The sequence below is a fragment of the Lycorma delicatula genome, chromosome 12 (genome assembly GCF_047948215.1).
Source record: "Lycorma delicatula isolate Av1 chromosome 12, ASM4794821v1, whole genome shotgun sequence".
Classification (NCBI taxonomy): Eukaryota; Metazoa; Arthropoda; class Insecta; order Hemiptera; family Fulgoridae; genus Lycorma; species Lycorma delicatula.
In genome coordinates this window covers 54,537,468-54,565,357 of record NC_134466.1, presented here as the reverse complement: position 1 = coordinate 54,565,357, position 27,890 = coordinate 54,537,468, and the positions used below count along the sequence as shown (strand labels likewise).

The window sequence follows — 27,890 nt, the reverse complement described above, 5'->3', positions numbered from 1 at the left end:
CAGACATACGTGATACGACGCGATTTTTAATCGGTCAGTCGGCAACCGGATGGATACAGCGCGGCGCGGGATTCCATGTTCTGCACAGGGTTTCCCGTATGCTAGTCGTTTGCCGACTTCAGTATCAACGATTACGGTTCGTTTTGTTTCCGTTGGTGTCGCTAGTTGGTAGTTCTATTTAATTATTTTTCCTGTTTAGCCTTCGGGAATCTCCGTCAGGTATTACTTCAGAGGATGATATGTATGGGTGTAAGTGAGGTGTACTTTTGTACATTCTCAGGTCGACATTTCTGAGATGAGTGGTTAATTGAAACCTAATTACCAAAGGACACCGGTATCCACGATCTAGTATTCAAATCCGTATAAAACTGACTGCCTCTACCAAGATTTGAAGGTTGGAACTCTCGACTTCGAAATCAGCTGATTTGCGAAGACGCATTCACCACCACACTAACCAGGTGGGTTTAGTTCAGTTTAATTGTAACGATTTTGTTTTGGTTTTCTATGACCGATGTATTGAGCTTTTCTGTATGAGGGAAGTCATCAATCTCTACGTCTAAACACCAGTTTACTTCATTAGTTTTCCCCACGGCGCAACACAAGTTTCAAAACAACTTATTTCAGTTTGCAGCATATACTAGGAATATAAACCCTTTTTTGTAAGTATGAATTTTGGTTTATAGTTTTATATTTATATATATATATAATGCTGGGTTTATATGATAAATTTTATGATATCATTTTTTTCCTTATTAGTTTATTTAAAAATAGGAAAAACATGTCGTTATTTAATAAATTAATTTTGAAATAAACATAAAACCTAAGGCGCTTTAAATATTATTTTAGTATAAACACCAAGATCTCTGCTTTAATTTAATATAAAACTGTTACATAAAGGTTAAAGAATAAATTTAGTATGATTTTTTGAAAAAAGTGAAAAAGCGTCAGTCTGGGGGATTAAAATAGGTGCATGAGCTTAGTCTTGAAAGAGTTTTAAGTTTCATCTGAAAATAAAAGTATTGTAGTCAGATTTAAATAAGTAAAAATCATAGAATGTTACTATGTTAAAATGTTATGAAAGCTTGGATCTTCTTCTAACAACATTGAAAGCAAGACATAAATGGTGACACCATTTATGTCTTGTCAAATAGAAGTACAATTCAAGCTTAAAAAATTAAGTAAATTAAATGAAGTAAATGATCATTTCTGACTAAAGTATTATTGGAAATGGTGTAAATAACTACAGAGTATTGATTACTTAAGTATTTAAGATTAATTAAGTATTGATTACTGAATTAATTGTGTAGGCAGGCCACATTTGGAATATGTAAAACAAATTGTTAGGGATGTAGGATGTAGAGGGTATACTGAAATGAAACGACTAGCACTAGATAGGGAATCTTGGAGAGCTGCATCAAACCAGTCAAATGACTGAAGACAAAAAAAAACTGAATTAATACTTTATTACAAAGACACTTACAAAATATTAATTTGATTCCTCTATCTGAACTTGAGATATAAATGTTTATATAAAAATAAGAAAATGGCAGACGGGGGGAGAACGAAGGTGAAATTGCCATTTTTCCTAAGATTATTTTTTGTTTATTTTTACAAATAGAATCCAAAAAAGTATAGCCAGCCCACCATTTTAGAAACACCCTATTAAAGACAAAATATTGTTTTTAGCTTATGAAGGGCATATTTTTATATATTTTTTAAAGCGTTCCTGATGATTATAAAATCAAGTTATATTAAAGGATAGTTGAAGAAGTCTAATATGGAAAAGTATTAAATATTATTTTCCAAAATTTCAAAACTAAATTTCTCAAAAATGGTTTAATGATTTTTATATAATTTTAATATGTCTCTTTAAGTGGATTGCTACATTTTTATATTTATTTTGTTGTATTTATAAGGAGTTTTCGCAGGACTATCTTATACAATGTGTAATTAATTGGCAGAGCTCTTCTGTCTTGATCTCTTTACCAAAAGTGCTTCCCAATGTCATAGAAAGTTGAGATTATGAGATAAATCGATCAAGATGATTTCTTTGTTTTAGTCATCCAGATGACTTAATAAAAGAAATTTTGAAATTTCAAGGGACAAAAAATGGGAAATGCATTAAAAAAATTATAATTTTTTTTTCAAATTATGCTTATGTTTTGCTATTTCAAAATGAGCCTGTATATATTTTGAGTCCTGAGCAAACGTTTTCAATATAACTCTGTATGAAACAGTCCCATAGTGGATTATTTGTTTTCTTTCTTCTCTCCACTCTTTTTTACTTTCTATTCCGTCTTTTGTGAATGAGTTGATTGGAGATCAGATTAACCTCTGCTGTGGTTTCTGTACAGTAAGTATCATGCTTGAACATTTTAGTTGCGAAGTGGTAGCTCCTTCTTTGTTGGGTCTCATGGAGTGGTGATCCTTCGTACTTGTGGAACTGTCTAAGGTCTGTGTTTCCTTCCTGTTGATTATGCAGGTCTGGGTTTAAAATCAGGTCTCCTTTTACCTGTAAAAACTAATTTAAGTTTTACTTGAATAAGATGAAATGTAATGTTTGAATATATCTTTTACCTTCTAAAATTGAGTAAGAATATCTGATAAAAGAAAAAGTATCTGGTAAAAATGGGAGTTGTAAAAATTTAAGAAAGGAGGATATCTTTTTTAAAACTCCCTCCTTTCTTTGAATTTTCTCTCATCATTTTTTTATGCAAAATTTGCAGCTTGTCAAAGTTCAATAAGCATAAACTCAGAGATGTGCAATAATTCTAAACTTAGTTCTTTATATGGGGTGTCTTAAGTAGTGTTGGCACTGTTAATAGTGGAGTAAAGAGTGTACTGTGACAGAATGCTGCAGGTAGCAAGAAAACAGTCTCTTCATGGTTATTTTGTGTTCTTCATTAATACCTTTTCTACTTGTCTGTACATTTCTTTCTTTTTCATGAGCCTTGGCTTCTGCCCTATCTCATCCCTAGCCAAGCTGTCCACATATAAATCCTCCAGTTTCTTGCTCTTCTTTTCTGGTTGATATGAGTATTTTGAACTCTTTTGATAAACTCTTTCCCTTTGTATACTTTTCAACACCCTTGATTCATTCAAAGTTATTCATGTTCCACTTAGCTATCTTAGCAATCTTTTAATCCTCTATTAAATTTTCCAACAGTTAATATTTGAACTTTCATTCATCACCCTCAAACCAGTCAAAACATTTTCCCACATCTTCCTTTCAAAAATCTTTTGGTGATTTTCATTTGATCTGAGTATCCATTCTCTCATCCACTTGTGTTATTTATCAAAGTCTTTTCTTTTCTTTTTCCTGTTTAGCCTCCGGTAACTACCGTTCAGATAATACTTCAGAGGATGAATGAGGATGATATGCATGAGTGTGAATGAAGGTGTAGTCTTGTACATTCTCAGTTCGACCATTTCTGAGATGTGTGGTTAATTGAAACCCAATTACTAAAGAACACCGATATCCACGATCTAGTATTCAAGTCCGCGTAAAAATAACTGGCTTTACTAGGACTTGAACGCTGGAACTTCGACTTCAAATCAGCTGATTTGGGAAGACATGTTCACCACTAGACCAACCCAGTGGGTTTATTTATCAAAGTCTGGAAAGCGTAAACACTGATGTGCAGAAGTTTTGCCTAGCTTGTCTGAAGTAGCGTTAGCACTATTAATTATAAAGTGGAGAGGATGGTCTACTATGACAGAATGACATATGTAGCAAGAAGCAAGTTGCTTTTTAGAATTGTTAATTTTGTGAACTTATTTTACGTTTTAAACAACATTTTTCAAATTTTCATTCTTCATTTCTGAATTCTTCTAATAGAGTTTTTCAACACTTATCACCAACAGTTCTTTTTATACTACCACCACATTCATACTTAATCCTTGCAATGCCATGAATTATGATGAGAAATAGCTTACAAATGTTAAAACAAATGTACAATGATGAACGTTCATAACAAAATAGGTAAAAATAATCCAGATAAGATACGTTCAGAAATTATAGGTTACATAACTGAACTTTGAGGCATGTCTGTCTGTATGTTGGGTAAAGTTATAAGAGAAAGCATGCCTGGGAGATCTCCTAAAAGAATTAATAACTTTCAATGATGTGTAATGAGAAATATTATATATAATCTTCATTTAGAGCATAAAACAGTGGTAACATTAAAGATGTTATTTACAATTTTCAGAACAGAATATCCGGATCTGCAGATAAATTGAACACATGAAATTTTAGGAAAAATTCTGAGGAGTATGGGGTACAGATGGAAATTGACTGAAAATAAGGGGAAATTATAACAGAAAAGTACTGTATACTTTTCAAATGAGTAAATTATTTAAAACTGATGAAAATTTAGAGATGAGAAGACCAATTATTTTTTTCAGATGAGTTACTTATTCACCCAATATTTTAGATGTGTTAAAAACTGATTTGTATCTGTTAGTTCCAATAAATAAGGTCTGTTACAAAAAGTACTACCTCCATAAAATATAGGAGGATAATGGTTACAACATATTAAGATTGCTACTGTACCATCCTGAATTTGATCCGATTTGAGTAAAAATAAAAAGTGAGGTTGCTGAAAAAAATTTTCCACGTTGACAAAACATAAAAGAAATGACTGAAAAATAAGTGGTCTTCTCATCTGTAAATTTTCATTTGTATTAAATAATTTACTCGTTTGAAATGTATATAATGTTTTTCTATCATAATTCCTCTCTTATTTTCTGAAATGACTGAAAAAAAAAGAAATGACTTATCAGAAGTAGTGCTGTGTATTTGCAATAAAAATTCTGTGTTAGTTAGGTTGTCTAACATCAATGATCAGTACATTTTGCATAAAGATTCCCTCCTAAAAAATTCAAATTACTAATCCATTATAATCATAAGGCTATGTAGTAAGGCTAGTAACTTTTGGAAGATGTTTTTACAGTGATTAATGAAAATCAAGAACTAGTAAACGGTTTTAATTTCTCAGATTTTTTTAATTAATAAAATTTAATATATAATAAAAGATGGCCTGTGTGGCATGAGTGGTAGCATCTTGGCTTTTCATTTGGAGGTTCTGGATTCGAATCCCAGTCAGGCATGGCATTTTCACAAATCCACAAATCATTTATCTCATCCTCTGAAGCAATACCTAATGGTGGTCCTGGAGGTTAAATAAAAAAAAAACTTAATGCTATTAACTGTATAATAAAAACTTAATTACAAAAAATATTAAAACTAATCAATGAAACAGTAAATGGTCTTCCACAAAAATAGTGACACTTCATATGAGACCACTTAATTTTGAAGTTATTTCATGGTGCATGAGCTTTTTCTGTGATATTATAAGGTGTTATGTTTTTAAAAAGGTTGTCGCTGTCAGTAAAGCATGTTATGTTCACTCATAAAATATACCATTTGAGTTCTGAACTTACTTTCATCCAGTACAATTTTTCTTTACTATAAGCCACATCATATGAGTGCCCAGTATTGTTTTTACAGAACTCTTCTTTTTGTAAACATGTTATCTCCTATTATGAGAAAATGAGATAGCCAGCTAGATCTCCTGGCATTTTAACGCAAATCGTTTCAACTCAGGCATTCAGAAGTGAAAACGTTGAAGCAGACTAAAAATTAATTGAATTCCTGTGAAGATGCTGTAAAGAATGTTGAGTTAATTTTATGTAATAGACTTAACAATGCATAAAGTAAAATGGTTTTCATTGACATCAGTAATACTAATTATAACAAAAATAATAGTGATTGATTTAAAAATATTTTATTAACTAATGGTTTTTTATTTTTTTAATTTTATACAGCGATTAAAAATAACTGTTAGTCTCACTAATTAATTTGTACATTTTCACGTATTTAATTATAATCATCCAAAATAAAAAAAAAAACAATTTTCAGGATAGGGGCCATGTCGCACAACAAATTTCAGGATCAGGACTATATTTTCATTGCACCCTGCCATATCATTATCGTTATATCATTTCTGTTTTCTTTTAGTTAGATTAAATTAAACTTGTTTAGTTTATAAAATCCTCTTATTATTATAGTTTTTCCTGGTGTTTTCAATTTTTTTTGTGATTTTTTTTTTTTTTTTAGTCTTCTTAATGTCACTTAAAGTTATCCTTTTTCCTGTTTTTGTTTTTATTCAAGAAGTTTTTTCATGTGAATTTTTTTTTTAGTTTCTGTATCTTATACTACACTTAAAACTTTTTACAGTTATCTTCTTTGGAGTCTACCTTAACTAGTAAAATAAATTTATGTTAGATTTAACCTCAAAAAGTTTACATCTGAAGTTAACTTTAAAAGATACAGCCCTACTAGAAGTCTTAACAGAAGTGATTTTAAAATATCAGACAGTTGCTATCATACTGATGAAGGATTTAAAAACAAATATATGTTAATTAAAAAAAATATATATATATTATTAAAATATATATTAAAAATTGTATATATATTTTTAAAATATATATTATTTAAAATTACCTTTCAAATAATAGTTCACAAGATGAAATGTATGACTGTAAATGAAGTGTAGTCTTGTACAGTCTCAGTTCGACCGTTCCTGAGATGAAACCCAACCACCAAAGAACACCGGTATCCACAATCTAGTATTCAAATCCGTGTAAAAATAACTGACTAAACGCTCAGACTTGAACGCTGGAACTCTCGACTTCCAAATCAGCTGATTTGGGAAGACGCATTCACCACTAGACAAAGCCGGTGGGTTGTATCAGATGGCTAACATAACTTAAATCCATTGTGGCTATTTATATCAACTTGCAATCTAATTTCACATTCATTTAAACTGTTAATCAGAGTAATTTTAGTTATTTTGTTTTCAGCTATTAAAAAAAAACAATATATTTTAGTTTTTATTTCATTATCTATTTACAAGTTTCTATAAACAGCATTAGAAATCTTTTATTCTTTTAGATCCTCTGTTTAGTTTAATGTTATTCTTTCTAACCTGTACTAATCTTTTAATTTCAACATAGACACTAGATAACAATATTTTCAGTCATCTCTTTTGCGTATACTATAATTTTTGTGTTTCTTTAGGACTGTATAAAGATAAAAAATTTTATTTAAAAAAAGATTTATTTGGTATGTAAAACATTATTATGGATTCTGTCTTTTAACCAGGTGATGATAATGATGAAGAATTTTTGCCGAGGAAAAAAATATCTTTTAGAGTACATGCCTCCACTATAATACACTGTTTTTTTTTTACTGTTGGAAAACTTTTTGGAATACATTTGTGCTCTAGGCTTCGTACCACTTATTTAATCTCTTGGATCGTTTTTATAATGGCAGCCTTTCAAAGTTGATTTTAGTTTGCAAAGAAAAAAGTCTACAGGAGCAAATTTTGGAAGTAGGAGGGTTGAAAAGTAACAGGTGCTAATGTATTTTGTCCAAAAAACTCATTAATAAGGAACAGCACGTGAGTAGGTAAATCACCCATCAATTGCTGTTTCATACCTTCAGCCATTTCTTTCTAATTGTCTGTCACAAACTCTACATTATTATTAAATAAGACAATTTGTTGTCTGATGAGCCGATGAACAAACCTCACTATTTTTTGGTCGACGTAATGATTTTCCCAACTCTACAAAAAATTCTGCTTTAGTTATTAGGTAATAACTGTATACCATATCTTATCACATGTTATGTAAGTTTCTGTTGCCATTTCACTTGCCCAAAAAATTTGCGACAAGCAACATTGTGTTTTTGTTTCTTGGTTGGCAGCTACAGCACAAATTTTCCAATGTCGTACACATTTAATTTTTAGGTTGATAATGTGACACAAGAGTTTACAAATCTACTTTTGATATTTCAAATGCAGTCCGTTGTTAATTCTTCCTGATAATAGCACATTTTTTTTCAATCACCATTCAACGTAGATGCATCTGCGTTCTTATGTGTGTTTGCATATGTTAATTTTGATATTTTGTCTCATGCCTTCCTGCACGTTCAAAAATCTGCCCTTACTCTGTGAATCGACTGAAATTTCTAAACTTTGATGAGTAACAACAATAATGCGTACTGCACTTTTATATAATCTTACTTTTTATTATTTTTTTTAACAGGTAAAATAACAATTGTTTATATAAAAATCAACTGTTTTTCTTTTTTCTTCATATTTTGTTTTCGAAATGCTTTTTCTTTTTAATTTATGTATATATATTTTAATCAGATTGATTTCAATATTTGTTTATTGTAAAATGATTGACATGTTTTTATATAAGATTTTTAAAATAGAAGAAAATATGTTACATTTTTAATAAATTAATTAGTTTTATTTGGACATTTGTTGGTTTAGATTTCCTGATTTTTATCTTCTTTACTTCATTAAAATCATATACAATACAATAAAATAGGCTCTTGCAAGATTTCAAATTGTTCTAATCCTATCGGAAACAGTTCCAGTGCAGGTCGAACCATTCTTTCCAGATATCTCGCTTTTCCTTATATATATATATCTCTTCTTCAGGAAGCACCATGATATGTGGATCATCTGGTTTTATTTTTAGCAGCATGTTTAATAAATAATCAGCCACCAGGCTAATTATTTATTGGCTTGTTGACTGCTAGGAGGTGAACAGTTCCACAAGCAACTCTCTATACTTGTGAAACTGTTCAACAATTTTATTTTCCACTCGGGTATCATAAAAAAAGTCAAATTTTAGAACGTTCAGTGTAACAACTGTTCTAGCTGTTGTTTTTAGTGGAGATTTTACTACATTGTTTGTGATTGTGTTAGTGCAGTAATATATCAGGTGACTCAATATGTTAATCCTCACCGGTATTTATTTAAAACCTTATTTTCGTATCGTTTTTGGTAACTTTAAATGTAGTTGCCATGTAATTATTCATAAATAATTTAATTCAGTCGATGCCAAATGAAAATATTAAACATAAATTAGATCATAAATCAAAATAAAACATCAAAACATATAATTTGTATGCATAACTTTCAAGACAGTCCATTACAATGCTATGCGGTTTATTTACAACAGGATAGTTCTTAAACTAATCGAGTGTAGTGCAGGGGAGGTGCCTGCTAGGAAAGCTAGGCCTTCTTTTCTTCATAAAATCTAATTTAAAGTTGTGTGCATTAACACACAGTTTTAAAATCTTATAATTAATTTAAATTGTATACAATTAATTTGTGAAAAGACTGAAACACATTAATTGGTCAAGCATGTGTTACGATGTCTGTTTTTATTCTGCAGTACATGTTCAGTAATTCAAAACAAATACATATCTAATTACTGCATTCTATGCGTTATCTAAGTTTCATAACTTTTTGCTGGATAGGATGCGTAATCTTCATTAGGTGATGATGAAATCACATAGTTTTACTCCTTGGGATATTTTAAGTCTGTATCATTTAACCTCACTAATCTTAACAGTTTTGTATGCATAATTAATTTAATTATATTGCTCTGAACATACGTGCTCGTAAGTTTAGGGTTCGTTAACATTGTCTGCATGTAAATGAGTTTTTTATTCATGAAAAAAAGTAGAAATTTTAGAAAAATAGTTTATCTGGTAAATCTTTAGCAAATTAATATGGCATAGATACATCATCTATTTCAGACATTAAGAAAAATAGAAACATCACATTATGAATTAATGTCGCAACTTGGAAAAGAAAAACGAAGTTTTTCCATGAAGACAGTGAAGAAAGTATCTCAAACGAAGGGATGGATCGAGCTCTTTTCTGGTGTGATTGTTTAAAAGCGATCCCTTGTCAAATTTCTGAACAATTCTAATGGAGTAAACCATTTTTAATGATAAATTAAATGGTTTCTCATGAATTTGACTTCACAATTTTAATTAGCATCATATAATTTGATAACTTGAAATTTAAGGAAAAAATTATTAGTAAACTTCCTTAGTCTAGCTGGTATTACAAATATCTACAATGCTGAACTGTACGCCAACAAAATGGCCTTGAATATCATTCTTTTTCTTTTTCCTGTTTAGCCTCCGGTAACTACCGTTTAGATAATTTTTCAGAGGATGAATGAGGATGATATGTATGAGTGTAAATGAAGTGTAGTCTTGTACATTCTCAGTTCGACCATTCTTGAGATGTGTGGTTAATTGAAGCCCAACCACCAAAGAACACCGGTATCCACGATCTAGTATTCAAATCCATGTAAAAATAACTGGCTTTACTAGGACTTGAACGCTGTATAACTCTGGACTTCCAAATCAGCTGATTTGGGAAGACGCGTTAACCACTAGACCAACCCGATGGGTTCCTTGAATATCATTAAATCAAAATATCATCATCACATCCTTATCTTTAGTGATTCGTATAGTGCTGTCCAAGCTTTAGAGGATGCCGGCCTCTGTGGCGCGAGTGGTAGCGTCTCGGCCTTTCATCCGGAGGTCCCGGGTTCGAATCCCGGTCAGGCATGGCATTTTCACACACGCTACAAATCATTCATCTCATCGTCTGAAGAATGCCTAACAGTGGATCCGGAGGTTTAAAAAAAAAAAAAAAAAGCTTAAGAGGATTTTTATTGCAGACACCCTTTTGTCACCGAAATACATAATACAATCGCTGAATTGAATCGTCATAATAGCAAGTGAATTTCTGCTGGGTCCCTAGCCATGTGGGAATCCTGAGTAACGAACGTGCGGATTCCGCTGCTAAAAAAGCATGTAGCCAACCGTTCTTCTCCACTCGAGTTACAAGTACAGATTTTATTAATTCCATTAAACATACACTTCGAAGAAGGTGGCAAGGATCTCTACAGCGGATAATAAACTTTGACATATCAAAGATACGGTGCTATCATGGGACTCTTTACGCAGAACAATTCGTTGAGAGGAAGTTATCCTGTGCCTGTTGCGATTAGAACATACCGGAGCTACTCATGGATACCTGATATCCGATGAGGGCGACCGCTGTGCGTCGGATGCGAATGCCGCTTGACTCTGTACGACATCCTTGGCCTTACATCGCAAATTTAAGTTGCCGAGGAACGTACGGCTCGTTCTAGTAAATGACAAGAATGTTCTAGACCGGGTAGTGTTACTTTTGACAATTTTATTTTGTTATTCACGTTACATATAATTATCCTAATCGTTGCGTTTCTTTTACTATGACAGTTTTATTCCTATTATTATCTTAAGATTTTTCATCATAATTTTAGCTCTATTTTATTAATATTTTAATATCGGACAAGGAGCCTTTTGTTATTATTTTGACCCGGACGATGATAACGCGAAAGCGTTTTTCTCCTCCAAAAAAAAAGTAATCGTCCCGGCAGAAAATAAATTAAATCGACAATGTGATGATTTTTTTAAAGATTATGATGATTGCTTTGTTTATAAAGTCAACGTAATGGGGTTTGATAGAAAAGTCTTCCTGAAAGGAGGCTTCAGGCGACAAAATGTGTAAAGATCATGTGGCGTTCGTTGGTAGTAGGTAGTAAGGTAGGGTAAACTACCCACCGGGTTGGTCTAGTGCTGATTTCGAAGTCGAGAGTTCCAACGTTCAAATCCTAGTAAAGTCAGTTATTTTTACACGGATTTGAATACTAGATCGCGGATACCGCTGTTCTGTGGTGGTTGGGTTTCAATTAACCACACATCTCAGGAATGGTCGACCTTTTTTTTTGAACTCTACTCCCCTGGGCCGGTCCGACTGGTTGGTATTGCGCCACCCAGGGGAGTGCTTGTTCTACTCTAATGGGCCTTCCCACCTACCGGCTATAAGTCCGGCATGGCAGGTCGGCCCACCGGTCAGTTCTTTTGCCCCATCCGTATATCGCTACGTCAATACCATGTATTGTGACGTGGCGATTGGGTCTTTTCAGATCTTGATATTAACCTAACGAAAAACCCTTAAGAGTCCCCAGTGGATCATCGGAACCGACACACCTCGGCATGTCAGCCCTCACCACTGAGGCTGTCCACCCTGCCCTATGCTAAAGTTTAAAATCCTAGTCTCCTCTCATCGTTGTTTTTCTGCATACGTATTCTTTTGATGACCAACTCAACTTTTATCCAAGTTTCTTCACTGTTTAACATGCTATTGATTAGTCTGCCAGTTCCATCAGATGACAGGTCAATACCGTCTGTCCCTTCCCTCCGCTTATGACATACAGTGAAAGTATGTTCGACATCATCATCACAGTCACAGTACATACAGGCTGCAGTTTCCCTTCTACCGACTCTATGCAGATAGTAATTAAAACTACCGTGTCCTGTAAAATACTGTGACGTGTAAAAGTTTATTTCACCGTGTTTTTTATGTATCCAGTTCCTTAGATTGGGGATTAGCCTTCTGGCCCTGTCTCCAGGGCTGCTGTGCTCCATCTCTCCTGCCATCTCTCTATTAGCCTATGCCTCGCTTCATGAACTTCACCTTGATCTCTTTCGACTCTGAAATGAGCCATAAGGTCGATCGGAGGCGCTCCTGATAAAACGCATAACGCCTCATAGGAGACTGTCCTGTACGCGGAAACCACGTCAAGCAACAGTCTCCTATGGGTCCTAACTAAGCGTGCCAAGTTCTCTTTATCCGTACTGAAGGCCACCATACCGGGACAGCATATAATATCGACGACATAACCGAGGACGCAACAACCCTCCTTTTAGACGCTTTAGGTGCTCTTTGAGAAGTCGTAATAATATTAAGAGATTTAGTCACGTTATCAGTCCTATTGCAAACCTCGTGTTCCGTAAATGCACCATTTCTCTGAAAGGTGACCCCCAAGTACTTTAATCTATCTGTTTCTGCTATTACTTGTTCATTTACCTTGATATTTAGCCGTTCGATGATCCTTCTGCCAGTAAATGTAATAAAATTACATTTACCAGTATTTATCGTTAGATTCTTTTCACATAGCCAACCATTTATTATCTGCAATGCCAAATTGGCCTTTTCTTGAGCCTCCAATTCATGCCTGTCACTCGCCAAGACCACCAAATCGTCGGCATAGGCCATAACTTCAACCCCAGCAGGATAGTCTAGATTTAAGATCTCATCAAACGTTAAGACCCATAATAATGGAGCTAAAACTGAGCCCTGGGGCACGCCACCGTGTATATCTATCTCCATTTCTCCTTCTTACGTTGCCACCTTGCATGTTCTATCAGAGAGGTATCATCTCATTACTTGCCTCCTCAATATGGACTAACATTTTTTGCTAATAGCGCTCTATGTATATGGCTCCATTTAATGGAGCCAAACGCATTCTTGATATCCAATGAGAATGGAATGGTCGCAGGAATGGTCGACCTGCGACTACACTTCACTTACATGTATGAGATGTCATGCTCATTCATCCTGTGAAGTAATACCTGACGGTGGTTCCTGGAGGCTAAACAGGAAAAAAAGGTAAACTAAACTGGAAACACCGATTAAATCTTATGCTGATTGGCAAATCAAAGTGTATATTTTTCAAAGAATACCAGTACGTACGATAAACCTTTTTCAGTTTTTCAATTATCCGGATTTTTGATAATCTGGATTCGGCCTTTCGAAGGTCAATCCACATAATGGGCGTTCAAATAATATCACATTATACATGTGTGATTATTCTACAAGTATAATACAAGTAATAATACGTGCAGTTTTTCTTAACTTATCGTAAAATAGTACAATTGAAAAATATAATTTGAAATGATAAATAACCTTGAAAAAAAATCCTTCAATTCTACAACCATAAAAACTAAAATTTTATACATTTTTATACTTTTTACTCTTTCAATCTATATATGTGTTAATTGCCATAATGGTGTTATAGCAGTGTTTCTCAACCTGTTGGCACGTCCTCCTAGGGAGGCGCGAGCATATCGGAAAAGAAGAGGGAGAAGAAGAAGATGAAGAAGAAGGAAGACCCACCACTCGTCTCAACATCACGGACTGGAGTCCGGAACAGAGCCCAGCAGAGATGCGTCCTGAAGGGCAGACATACCAGAAGCGGATGAAGAGCTTCTACACAACCTCTCCTTTTCAAAACTTACAAGTAAGATAAAATAACCCAGCAATTGCGACTCCTCCGGAAAAGGGGACACATTGCTCCCTCCTTATAGCTAGTGCCCCGTTGTGGCGTATTCCTGCTAGCCTATTAAGCGTTAGCACCGAAAGGACTTCAGTGGACGGTCTGAAGGGGAATTACGTCGGGAGGACAGGCTTTATAAGCCTAGCCTTCCGCGGTCGGCCCATGAAATGGGTTCGATAACGCTGGTTGAACAACGGATTGGAATGCAATGAAATCCGTCTTAAAATACTAAATAATAATAAAGAAAACTTGAAAAATTAGACCCGCTAACAAAGAATAAACCTTAAAAACACACCCGATAGAATCACCCAGTAGCAAGGGACTCTGTCCAGGTTCTGCGATAAAGTAGGGAGTAATAAACTCCCGCCAACTTTGCATTTCATTCCATTCCATATCGAAAAAAAAAATTGAAAAAATTTATTGATTTACTGAAAGGAAAGCAAAACAAAATACATTCTGACATAATAAATAATAAAATACACAATTACAATGATATAATACAGTTATAAATAGGATTGTATCAGTATTGCACAATGTATTTAGTAATTAACTTATCAATACTAAATTAAAAGCAAGTATAATGACTAATAATAGTGACTAATTAGTCACTCCCTTGGGCCTGTCGTGCAGAGCAAAGTTTTTCAAAGGAAGGCTTAATATTAGAAACAAACACTCTTGAGTTCTTTTTCTATATTTAGCTGATATCTATTTTCAAAGCAGCCACCGCAGAAAATCCGGTCAAAGGTAGGATGTTGAAAGTGGTAATGATATACAAAATGCTCTTGTCTTTAGTGCACAAAACTCATCATCCACCCCCTGCCTAAAATTCAGAGTGATTTATTACTAAATTGTCTTTGATTTTGTCACTTGCCGTGAAGTATGTGAAGATTTATTCTTCGGGAGTTGAGAACCCTTCGGGAGTATTTTGAAATGGATCCCTAACCCGCTTGTAATTTGCTACCAAGCTGTCGTCAGAAAGAAAATACTTTTTAAACGTTTTTGCCGGCATGGCTAAATGATTTTCAATGGTTTATGTTGTTCTTCAGCCTTGTAAGTTTTAACAGATTTGTAAACATTTCTAGGTTTTTTTTGTTTTAAATTTCTGCACCACAATTCTATTTTCTACAAAAAGTATTAACTTTATCACTCGTTTCTAACATATGTATATTTGGTCTTTGGAGTTGAAGGTATTTAATTTCTCGAATATGTCGACCAAGTAGCTCAATTCCATCACAAATAAACCATCTTGAAACTTCTCGGCTTCCGGTAGGTTTTCCTCATCTAGAAAAACGGCGATTTCATCTTTTAAATTATAAACACGTTGCAAACATTTCCCACGTGATAACCATCTTACCTCGCAATAAAATAGTAACGCTGAATAGTGGGACGAACATGTGGCTTCGGTCGGGATGCCACCGATGTGACATCCTGACCGAGGCCGGTAAATGGCTGATAACTGAAATGTAATCAGTTAGAGGCTGTAAAGACGACCTCCGGTAAAGCCCCTCAGGGCTCGGAACGGAGGGGGTGGTGTAGTGACCGGTAACGTCACAAGGTGGGTGTCTTCCCTCTACGGGGTTGAGGTGGTGGAACAAACATCGATGTTACCGTTGGTGGATTTATTCCTGCCAATGTCTGTAACTGGAAGGTGGTGGATGATTGCTCGAGCGATCGTCGATTGATTTATGAAATTGTTGGTGGTTCGAATGAGCGCTACCGATGTGTCGTTCCAGTTCAGCAGGGTCGTTTCCTGTACAGGCAAGCGGACAGGAGGAGATTTATTGACTTTCTTTCGGGCAGAATTCGAATTTCGGATCGGGATCTGGAATCTTTGGAATTGAAGGACTTGGCAGAGAGTGTATCCTTTTAAGGGCGTCTACGAGGCAATTATGCTATATTCGGCGCCTATTTGGGCGGATAGGCTAAAGTTTAAAAAAGCTATCGGGATATATTTTTGAGGGCTCAACGCCTTATACTTTTAAAGGTAGCGGGTGGCTATTGTACTATTTCACGTGAAGAAATCTTGGTGATTACAAGCGTGAAACCGATAGACTTGCGTCAGAGCTGTAACAGCGTTATGTAACCAAGAAGTTGGTGAATTAACTTCTGACAAGTCCGGGAAATCGAACAACATAGTAATGCTTTGTGGCAAGCCAGATGAGATGAGGCCGAGGGCGAAAATTATACACATGGTCTTTTTCCTGATGTTATTTTTCAGGGCGTCTTTTGGGTACACCTGAATAAGTACGTGACGCAATATCTTTCGGAGCATGGTGCTTTTCGGGACAAACTGCAGAGGTTCGGCCTGGTGAATTCAGGAATGTGTCTGCAGTGCGGACAATTGGATGATGAGCTGCGTTTGTTCAAAATATGAGCTGATACGCACGGAGACTAACGGTCGGCTCGATATTACCGGGTCGGCGCTGGATCTCCGTGTCAATTGGCGAAACCAGGCTGAATTAGATTTGACGCAATTGCGGCTAGGGGCCTCAGCCCGTACCTGCGTAGGCAAATTGAATGTTACTTGTCCAACAGAGGATGTCTGGTGGAAGCACAGGAAGAAACAGTACATTTTCAAATGCACGGTGGAGTTCCGCAGGGCTCTGTTCTGGGGCCGTTGTTGTGGCTGGTGATTATAGATGAACTCCTTCAGAAGGAGTTTCCTGTCGGCGTCCAGGTGCTGGCTTATGCAGATGACCTTGCAGTCCTCGTAGAGGGAAGGACGGTCTTGGAGGTGCGGGAGAGGGTGTATGCGGCCATCGACACTATACAGGAGTGGTTGAGGTCCAGGGGTCTGCAACTGTCTACGGAAAAATGCCGGTGTATTGCCTTTACGGGTAGAAGAGTGCTAGAACCGTTCAATATTTCCATCAACGGTCATGCTATAGAAGAAGCGAATAACATCAAGTACTTAGGAGTTATCCTCCAGAAAAACGGTAGATACACCGAGCACATAGTCAATGTATGCAACAAGGCAGAAAGGATGATAAAAAGTCTAAACATCATTATGTCATCGCAGAATGCCCCTCGGGCCTCAAAGCGCCGTTTACTGGCGACCACCGTCGTGTCTTCGCTTATGTATGCCGTTCCGGCCTGGTGGCGCTCTATCGCCATCAGGCGCAACAAAGAGAGACTGGCGAGGACGCACAGGTGTGTGCTCCTACGTGTTGTGTCCGCATACAGGACAGTGTCCTATGCCGCCCTGTGCGTGTTATCGGGTACACCTCCTATTGACCTAATCGCAAAAAAGAGGGTGGAGAGGGCACAAGGCAAGCCAGAACAAGAGGTCAGGGATGCCGTTTATAATATCTGGCAGGAAAGATGGTCGCAGGAAGCTGTGGGTCGATGGACGAGAACCCTCATCCCCAACATCAAGCCATGGTTGTCGAGAAGATTTGGTGAGGTTGATCATCACCTATCGCAGTTTTTTACAGGACACGGTTCCTTCAATAACTACCTGCACAAAATAGGCAAGAGAGAAGAGCCAATTTGCAACTACTGCAACGAGATAGATGATGCTGAGCACACCTTTTTTGAGCGCAATAGGTGGGACATACTTAGACATAGTAAGGCACTCACAGGTATAACTCCAGAGACAACAATAGACTACATGCTAAGAAGCGAGTCAAACTGGAATAATTTTGCTAGTTTTGTTAGACAAGTTGTTCTACAGAAATACTCCGATGAGAGAAGACAAGGTGTTGGCTAGAATAGGGCTGGGTGGACAGCCTTGCTGGTGAGGTCCAGCATGCTGCGGTGTGTTGGCACTGATGAGCGACCAAGGACTCCACGGGCAACAGTCAGGCAACAGCACACTGAATACTGAAGGGACCCGGTACCGCGTCGCGGCGAACTGGGTCTGGCGTGGTGTAATAATGTGGTGTATTAGTATTGCCCTTTTGGGTCCCCAAGGGGGCAATATTGATAAAGAACTCTCAAAAAGAGCTAACCGGTAGGCCGACCTGCCTTGCCGGTATATAGCCGGTAGGTGGGGAGGCCTATTTGAGTTTAAAGACACTCCCCTGGGCGGCGTAATACCAACAAGTCGGTCCGGCCCAGGGGAGCCGAGAAAAAAAAAAAAAAAGGCTGAATTAGATAAACCCACCGGGTTGGTCTAGTGGTTAACGCGTCTTCCCAAATCAGCTGATTTGAAAGTCGAGAGTTACAGCGTTCAAGTCCTAGTAAAGCCAGTTATTTTTACACGGGTTTGAATACTAGATCGTGGATACCGGTGTTCGTTGGTGGTTGGGTTTCAATTAACCACACATCTCAGGAATGGTCGAACTGAGAATGTACAAGACTGCACTTCATTTACACTCATACACATCATCCTCATTCATCCTCTGAAGAATTATCTAAACGGTAGTTACCGGAGGCTAAACAGGAAAAAGAAAGAAAAGGCTGAATAGATAATAGTTGAGAATTTGATACACTATTTGGCAAAAGAAAGGATTCCTGAGGGCATTTAGGGTGCCGCCTGGGCTTTTCCGCATTCTTCTTTTGTAGGTTTTGTAGTTGCTAAGTTTTTTGTGTTGGTTTGTTTTATTGTAATTTATTTTGAACTCACTTCTTTTACCTTTGAGTAGGTAGTGGATTTCAGTCCCTTTCCGTATTTTGTTTACTCAGTCTCGTGTGTGATTAACGTAAGATATGTTTGTTTTTAATTTTGTTTTTTTTTTTTAGGGATAATAGTACACCGATGGGAGTGTCACATGTGGGATTCTGATTGAGGCAAGAACAAGGCTGAGAGACGTTTTTTACTGAGGTTTTGAAGATGACCTTCGGTAAATTCCATAGGTACGGAGGGGTTGGCATGGCGACCGCAACTGTCACGTGGTGGGTGTCTTTCCTTACGGGGTCAGGATGTACTGCATCCATGTTTTTACAAAGTGCAGTAAAGATTCTTGATTTTGGGGGCATTTTTATATAATTTACTATGGTTACAATATTCAGATGTTAGCACAATATTCAGACCACGACTCATTTCTTTGGAAGCAGGAGCTTCTCTGTGGATCATGCAATGTGTCCAGACACACTGTGGAGATTTTTGTTTCACAAACGCTTGCATACTTTGGAAATCTTCCAGACACTGAACGAACACCGTCGGTGTATATTCCGACGCAATTTTTCCACTCTATGTTTGCCTTCTTTATAAATCATTTATAAAGATAAAGATCTTATAAAATCATTTTTATAAGATAGCAAATAATGCGAAATAATGTCTGTTGCTTTGAGTTCTATTGGTTTACAGGAAATTAGTTCTACTGCTGAGATACCATCACAAAATCGAACATAGGCATTGAAATGAGTATCTGTTGCCTCATCAAGCTGAATTGAAAACAATTTGTCACGCAGCTTCCCGAAAATCTGATGCTGTATATTTTCAGCTATATCACCGAGGGCAACAGTTTCATTCGATAGAGGTATGGACTGCAACTGTTTGGCAAAATTATCTCCAAACAGTTTGTACAATCTCAATTACAGCTGGCAAAATAACCTCTTCACCAGTGGTTTGAGGCTTTCTTCATCTGGCTATTTTATATGAAAGTTTGTAAGAGGTAAGTAAAGCTTTTTAAACACAAAGTATTTTTTTAAAATGATGTTCACTTTTCGTATGATTTTAATTTTAATTCGAAGAATTCTCGAGGTTTGTTAAAGTACTTGCCATGAAGCGTTTCCAAATGTCGTTTAAGTTTATTAGGTTTCATGCTGTTTTCCGCCAACATTTTTGAGCAAGTTACACACGGGGCCCTTTCTTTTTCATTTAATTTATTTCTGGTAATCCCAAAATTTAAATATTTTTGAGAATATTTTCTTGATTTTATTTTTGGAACCACGCTCGTCTGTGCACTTGTTGATGCTTAACTATCGTCTAATGCTCGCTTATGCCCACTTAAAAATCTATCTATGATTCTGTATAAATCTACTGCCGTGAGTATTTAATTTATCTTCTTTCTTTCTTTTCCTGTTTAGTCTCCGGAAATTATCGTTCAGGTATTATTTCAGATGATGAATGAGGATGATGTACGTAAATGTAAATAAAGTGTAGTCTTGTACAGTCCAGTTCGACCATTCCTGAGACGTGTGGTTAATTGAAACCCAACCACCAAAGAGCATCGGTATCCATGATCTAGTATTCAATTCCGTATAAAAGTAACTGCCTTTAATAGGCCTTGAACGCTGGAACTCTCCACTTCGAAATCAGCTGATTTGGCAAAACGCGTTCACCACTAGACCAACCCGATGGGTTGAATATTTAATACCGTGAATTACAATCAACACTCAAATTACAACATACTCATTCACGATAGATTCGATAGCGATTGAAGGATCGACTCGACTGAGACTGGCTGGAATTTAATGAGGTGCAGCATTTATACATGTTCGCGCAGACATTCCAGAATGTTCGAGAAAAATCGGAATTTCTCGCGAAGCCGAACCCGCGAGAATGTCCGATGCGGTGGACGTAAGACAGAGAACAATAGAGACATCGATTCTGGTTTTGTCAATGCAGCGGATCGGTGTTGCCAAATATCAATAACTTTACTTATTCTTGGTAATTTTTAAGGTTTGTAATTAAGATCGTTATGTACCTTTAGGGTCAAGACACTCAAAATACATTGTTATTGTATGAGATGGGGGCCAATGAAAATTATGCCGCAAATACTGAAAGGTTGAGAAACGCTGAGTTATGGGAAAATTAAAATAAGTTATCGGTCGTACATAAAAATATCAATATACTGCACCAGGCTTACCATGAAAAGTGTTAAGTAAAGTGATATCCCATTTTACATTCTTTGTCGAGACGAGCGTACTGTTACTGTTATACCGAATGAGTTGATGATATTAACTATGAGAAAACGGACGTCAAAATATCATTAATGTCAGAAAAAGCAAATTACTCTGACCGGCACATTTTGTACATCTGGTACTTTATACGCATCATAAGCTTATTAGATTAGAAGTAAAGTGAGAAATTATTTACCTTACTTACTAGCCAACGCCCACTCTTGGCTGTTGTGCCATCTTGTGACGCAATGATTTACCGGCTTCTTTTATCTACTGTTTTCTTGTAACTACAATTTTTTTTTTGTCTTCAGTCATTTGACTGGTTTGATGTTGCTTCCAAGTTTCCCTATCTAGTGCTAGTCGTTTCATTTCGGTATACAACCTACATCCTACATCCCTAACAATTTGTTTTACATATTCCAAATGTGGCCTGCCTACACAATTTTTCCCTTCTACATGTCCTTCCAATATTAAAGCGACTATTCCAGGATGCCTTAGTATGTGGCCTATAAGTCTGTCTCTTCTTTTAACTATATTTTTCCGAATGCTTCTTTCTTCATATATTTGCCGCAATACCTCTTCATTTGTCACTTTATCCACCCATCTGATTTTTAACATTCTCCTATAGCACTGCATTTCAAAAGCTTCTAATCTTTTCTTCTCAGATACTCCGATCGTCCAAGTTTCACTTCCATATAAAGCGACACTCCAAACATACACTTTCAAAAATCTTTTCCTGACATTTAAATTAATTATTGATGTAAACAAATTATATTTCTTACTGAGGGTTCGTTTCTACTATATCCACATTCATCCTATTTATTTCCCTTTTTAAATTTTCTAGCCTACCAACCTTTTTTAAGCTTCTAACTCCACGCTCCGACTCGTAGAATGTTATTTTTTAGTTTTCTGGTGACCCCTTCCTGAGTAGTCCCCACCCGGAGATCCGAACGGGAGACTATTTTACCTCCGGAATATTTTACCAAGGAAGGAGCCTCCATTATTGTTATGTGAAAATGCAGAGAGCCACATTTTCTTGGAAAAAAAACAGCTGTAGTTTTCCATTGCTTTCAGCTGGGTAGCTACAATATTTTTTTTTAATAACAAAAAAAAAATTATTAAAAAATAAAGAAAAATACTGTAATGTTTTTTAAACCAAGCCCACTCCCTTATTATTTTTTTGGGCTCAGTAACAATTTGTTTTTTTTTTTTTTTAATTTCTCCAGTATTTCGAAAAATTAAGTAAACTTGGCCTTGATGGATTCCAGTACTATGTATATTCATTTTTAACTATCTAGAATGAAAAATAAAGAGACGTCAGAACTAAAAAAAAATCTACCACTAGATGTGCATTTCGATTGTTAAACAAACATCCTCAGGAGTTATTAAAACAGTAATACTTAAGGAAAAAACCAAGAAAATAGAAAATTAAAAAAAAGAAAGCTATTCTATTAAAGTACAAGTAAAATGCAAAAACCCTGACAAGTGTGCGTTGTTTCTGATGTACAGCTTACACATACAACTTAAAATATTTATCATTTTATTTAAATATAATATTTTTTGTTTGATTAATTCAATGATTCTAATTAAAGCGCACGCGCATACCGTATATAATTCGCGCGAGTGTAGCGGTACTAGCGGCGACGGTCGGCACAAAGTAAACTAATATAATTTTACAACTTACATAAAACAAATTTCGCTTGTACGGTCGGCAGACGCGAGGCTTAACGAACCAGGTACCCAGTCGACCGGGCGATCGAGTTCGAGACCCAGCCAGACCGAGTTATTTTTTTCAACTGTAAATTATTAATTTATTTAATTCTATCGTTCACCCGTGACGTCACAACATAGCAGACGAATACAACAGCTGTACACCGGTGCTGCCAACCTTTGAAATATTAATTAAATAAAATAAAATATTAATCTTTAAAGTGTAAAAAATAATTTGGTTGGCAACCCTGTGGACTTTCAAATTTTCACGTTCGAGAGGGCTAGGTAAAAGGTAATTTCCCATAAGGAAAAAGGGGAAATTCCAAGATGGTGGACTGCGACACTAGCGATCCTTGTCGTAACGAGGTACTATTGACACAGTATGTTCACTTTGCTACTTGCTTTAGAGATTTTTTGGGGGGGTGGGAGTAACCCACCGGATTGGTCTAGTGGTGAACTCGTCATCGTAAATCAGCTGATTTGGAAGTCGAGAGTTCCAGGGTTCAAGTCCTAGTAAAGCCAGCTATTTTTACACGGACTTGAATACTAGATCGTGGATACCGGTGTTCTTTGGTGATTGGGTTTAAATTAACCCCAAATCTCAGGAACGGTCGACCTGAGACTGCACTTAATTTACATTCATACATATCATTCTAATTCATCGTCTGAAATAATATCTTACGGTGGTTCCGGAGGTTAAACAGAAAAAGAAAAGTAGTAAATGAGGGTGGGGATGCGATTTTGCAAATATTGTTTTATTTTTAATTATTAACAAATGTGCCTAAGAAAAATATGACCTTAAGCGAAATCTTGAGGTACTGAGAGGTGACCTTGCTCTATAGCCTCACCCCATTGACCTTTTTTTAAGTTGAAAATTTAATGGCATCAATCTCTCATATATAGAAGTATTCTAACTAAGTTTGGTCAAAATCGGTCCAGTAGTTCTGGAGATATAAGGTGATTTGTAGGCCAATACCGAACGCACATATGAACATTAACATCCTGAAATTTTCCATCCGGTATTTTTGGGTTCCTTAGATGTCAGAACGTGAATATCCGGTGTAAACCGCATATTCCCAAATTGGACCGATTACAATAATTTCCCTTCTAGAGCTACTGCTCTATTATAGCGCTATCTAGACGGGGAAGTAAACATTTGTTAAGGAAGACTATTTATTTATATAATTTTGTAAATCTGTTAACTTTTCATCGAATAGAAATAATTATTCCTTTATTTACTTGTAAATAAAGGAATAATTATATATATTGCTATATATAGCATAGTAATTCATAAAAAACTATTATCAGATGATTTTATTTTATTATATAAAATGTATATTTCAAAATAAAGGGAAAATATTATGAAAAGAGGGAAATTTTAAAGGGAATTTTCAAATCTTGTAACAGGGGATGTTATATTCGCAGTATCGTTCGGGCAATCAACTGATTTGCTTCTTGCGAGAAAAACGTTGCTATTATATAATTCGTAAACGGTTTCTATTAAAATTTTTTTCAGTTTCTTTTTAACTTAAAATTTATTTATTATTCTGCCAGTTGTGTTATACGTACTGGTCAGTAAATTATTATTACACTTTGTTTTATATTGTAAATAAATAAATTATATTTATATATAAAAAAAAACAAACAAAAAAAAAATATAATATTTATAAATATTTATATGTTTTTTGTTTTTGATTAGTGAATTGTAAAGTATGTTTAAATATTTTCAATTAGATTGTTCAAAAATATGAGTTCGTAATTTGAACATATTACAACCCAATATTAAAATAGTATTTTACCCGTAATTAAAAATATGTATTATTTTTATTAAAAAATGTTTTATTATTAATTTTCATCAATTCGTTTTTAAAATTATTTATTGAAAATTACTTAGTAGGGCCTCAATTATTAAGTTTTATTGATTTATTTTACATAAGTATCTATAAAAAGATGTAACAATTAAAAAAAATGAAGAAATCACGAAAAGGTTTTTCGTGATTTCTTTCTTTCTCCTAAAATTTCAAATTCGTTATGAAAAAAAAGTTTTTCGATAGTTCATTACTAAATTCTCTATTCGCAATGTAAATAAATTATAACAAAACTTGATATAATTATTACTATTTTATTTAATAATTGTTATTATAATTTTTTTTTTTAATCTAAAGACATCGAACAATCGTTCCTTCAAGAAAAAATTAAATCCATTCTTCCTGTATTATATTGATTAGTTTTTTCATTTATATTTTCTCGGTCGTCCTAGATATCTTCTTCTCATAAGTTTAATTATATATACAAGAAAATAACTCTTCCCCGATATTTCCATTCGTTATCTTTTTTCTTCTTTTGTAATCTTTCTTTGTGGATATTACGTTCCATTTTTATGAATATGTAACTTTTCTGTTGTTTTATAAGGTTTCCATTGTTTTCCCACGTTATACGTTTATAAAAAATATATACGTGTGAAACAGTTTTATTTTTAAATTTAATACGAGTGTTTTTTTCTCATCTTAATGACAGATTATGGTTCCATATGTTTTAATATATATATATATATCCAGATCCGTATCGAATCCCAGATATTTAATTACATATGCTTTCTGTAACGTCTGTTATAATAGAGTTTGTGTTGAAATATTTGTACCAAAGCCGTACATAAAAAAAAAATTATTAAAATTAAGTAAGATAAAAAAGTAATTGTGTTTATGATGTTGATTATTTTCTTTTAATTTTACTTAAAATACGGATAAGCTTTCTAAAAGAAAAAATAAAGAAAAGAACGGGTTACGGAAAAACTATATTTTAAGAAAAAAAAATTGCGAGAAACTAGTATATTAATAAAAAATAGAAATAGAATTAATAAAAAAAAGAAAATTATAATTGAGATTAAGGAATTATATCCAGTGTGAACTAAGGCTGTCATTTTTTAAAACAGTTTTGATTTTTTTTACGGGAAAATATTTTGAATATCACAATATTACGCTATAATTTAGTAACAGTTCGGTACTAAGAACAAAGATAAATTAATTCAAAAATAATTTTTAAATTGTATATACAAATTTAATTTTGTAATTAGAATGATTTCAATATAATTTAACGAGTAAAAGCTAATTATTAGAACACCGTATGTTTTTTTTATAAACAGAAAAAACCCATCAAAAATCGATCTATTTGGTGAAGTAAGTGTTGAATGTACCAAAAATATTGTTACGAGTCAAATTGACAATCTCCTTGATTTTTTCAAGACTATTAGACTTTTAAATTGTCAAAATTTTTTTTTTTTAGAAACGAAGGTGAATATTCAAATAAAAAAAAACAAAATAAAACATTACAGTTCAACCAAATTAGAAAAAAAATTGTTACCTTGATTTTTTTAAGTGGAAATGGTAAAGGGTCTTGTAATAAACGTAAAAAAAAAAATAAGTGCGTGAGCGGAGATGGTGGAGTAGTGATTTGTATGGTTGGGGGTTGAAAAAAAATTTTCCAATACAAAACTTGTAGACCATGCAAAAATCTACAACTTTTTCAGGGGGTAACTTTTTAACGTAACCTCAAAATTTCCGAGAAAAATTCGAAAATCTATTTTTTTTTTCATTTCCACAAAAATTAATTTTGACAAAACTTGGTGAAAGTATATCTTTCTGTGTCTTAAATAACCACAAATATTTTTGATGTCAGACTTCGCTACAAATCGCAATAATACCATTTTTCACCCCTTTTCAACCCCTCAAATCAACCCTTTATTTTTTTTACGTTTATTATAAGCCCCTTTACCATTTCCACTTATAAAAGTCCACGTACCAATTTTTTCCCCTCTAAATGAGTTATTTCGATCGGTCTATTATAAAGGTTCTATGAAGAAAAAAAATTCAGTTTCTTTATACAAACATGTAAAAATCGAATTACTCTTAATAAAACAGGTTTTTCATTTACTTTTCGAAGCGTGTGATATAAATGGATTTAATATTTACTTGTGTAAAATGTAACAATAAATTAATGTTTATAATTCTATTAAAAAAAAAGAATAAATAATTTTTAGAAATCAAAATGTTTGTCAGACATGACAAAAACATTTACAAGTGTTTTAAACGTTAAAATTAATAAAGATGCTTTTTTGAAAGGTTAATGATTAATAGTTGAAGAAACTCTTTTAATTTAGTAAAACATTTATATATTTATGGTAGAGTGGTAGCGTCTTAGCTTTTCATCTGGAGGTCCTGGGTTCGAATTCCGGTCAAACATGGTATTTTTCATTCGCGAAAGATTTCCATTCTCATAGGAAAAAATGGTCGAAAGTCGATAGATGCCCGACACGAAGAAAAAGAAAATTGTAATGATATTGATAATTTTTTAATTATAAATGTTCTATATTATAACGTAACTAATACATTAAAAAGAGTTAAAAAACCTTTTAAAGGTTTAAAAAACCTTTTAAAAGGTTTTTTAATTCTAATTATAAACAAAATTTCGGTTTACGTGATGGTTCGTAGTTCAGTTATCCGTACACATAACGTATAATTCTATGGCAGAGTGGTCTTTCATCTGAAAGTTCCGGGTTCGAGTCTCAGCCTGGTATATTTATAGTTGACTAGCCGGTCAGGGCTTGCTTCGCTCGCTCAGGGGCCGGAGCCCCTTGGACCCTTGACGCGTTCGTATCCTCATGTTTGTGAGAATATTAAGTATTTTACAGATATTCCTTAAGGAATTAAAAATAAGTAATTTTACTAAATTACATTTCTGTTGCCATGGTGACAGAAATATAATGAAATAGAAGGATAATCAAATAAGTATGCCTAATGCACCTTCCAGTATTGAGAGCTATGCTGTTGGATCATTAATGTCTTTCAATAAATACCTTGTTTAGTATGATAAATTATATATATATATATTTTTTTTTTTGTTTTCAGTCATTTGACTGGTTTGATGCAGCTCTCCAAGATTCCCTATCTAGTGCTAGTCTTCTCATTTCGGTATCCTACATCCTACATCCCTAACAATTTGTTTTACATATTCCAAACGTGGCCTGCCCACACAATTTTTTCCTTCTACCTGTCCTAATATTAAAGCGACTATTCCAGGATGCCTTAGTATGTGGCACATAAGTCTGTCTCTTCTTTTAGCTACATTTTTCCAAATGCTTCCTTCTTCATCTATTTGCCGCAACACCTCCTCATTTGTCACTTTATCCACCCATCTGATTTTTAACATTCTCCTGTAGCACCACATTTCAAAAGCTTCTAATCCTTTTCTTCTCAGATACTCCGATTGTTCAAGTTTCACTTCCATATAAAGCGACACTCCAAAATATACTTTCAAAAATCTTTTCCTGGCCTTTAAATTAA

General features: G+C 34.7%; 1 long non-coding RNA gene across 1 annotated transcript in view; it reads left to right on the top strand.

Annotated features, from left to right (window-relative positions):
- The first annotated feature begins 215 nt into the window (after positions 1-215).
- The window catches only part of LOC142333062 (uncharacterized), a 64,180-nt gene continuing 36,505 nt past the window's right edge, over positions 216-27,890 (top strand). The window contains exons 1-2 of the long non-coding RNA XR_012758507.1: positions 216-458; positions 18,736-19,610. This is a non-coding gene — a long non-coding RNA (uncharacterized LOC142333062). The remainder of the gene's footprint in view (positions 459-18,735; positions 19,611-27,890) is intronic.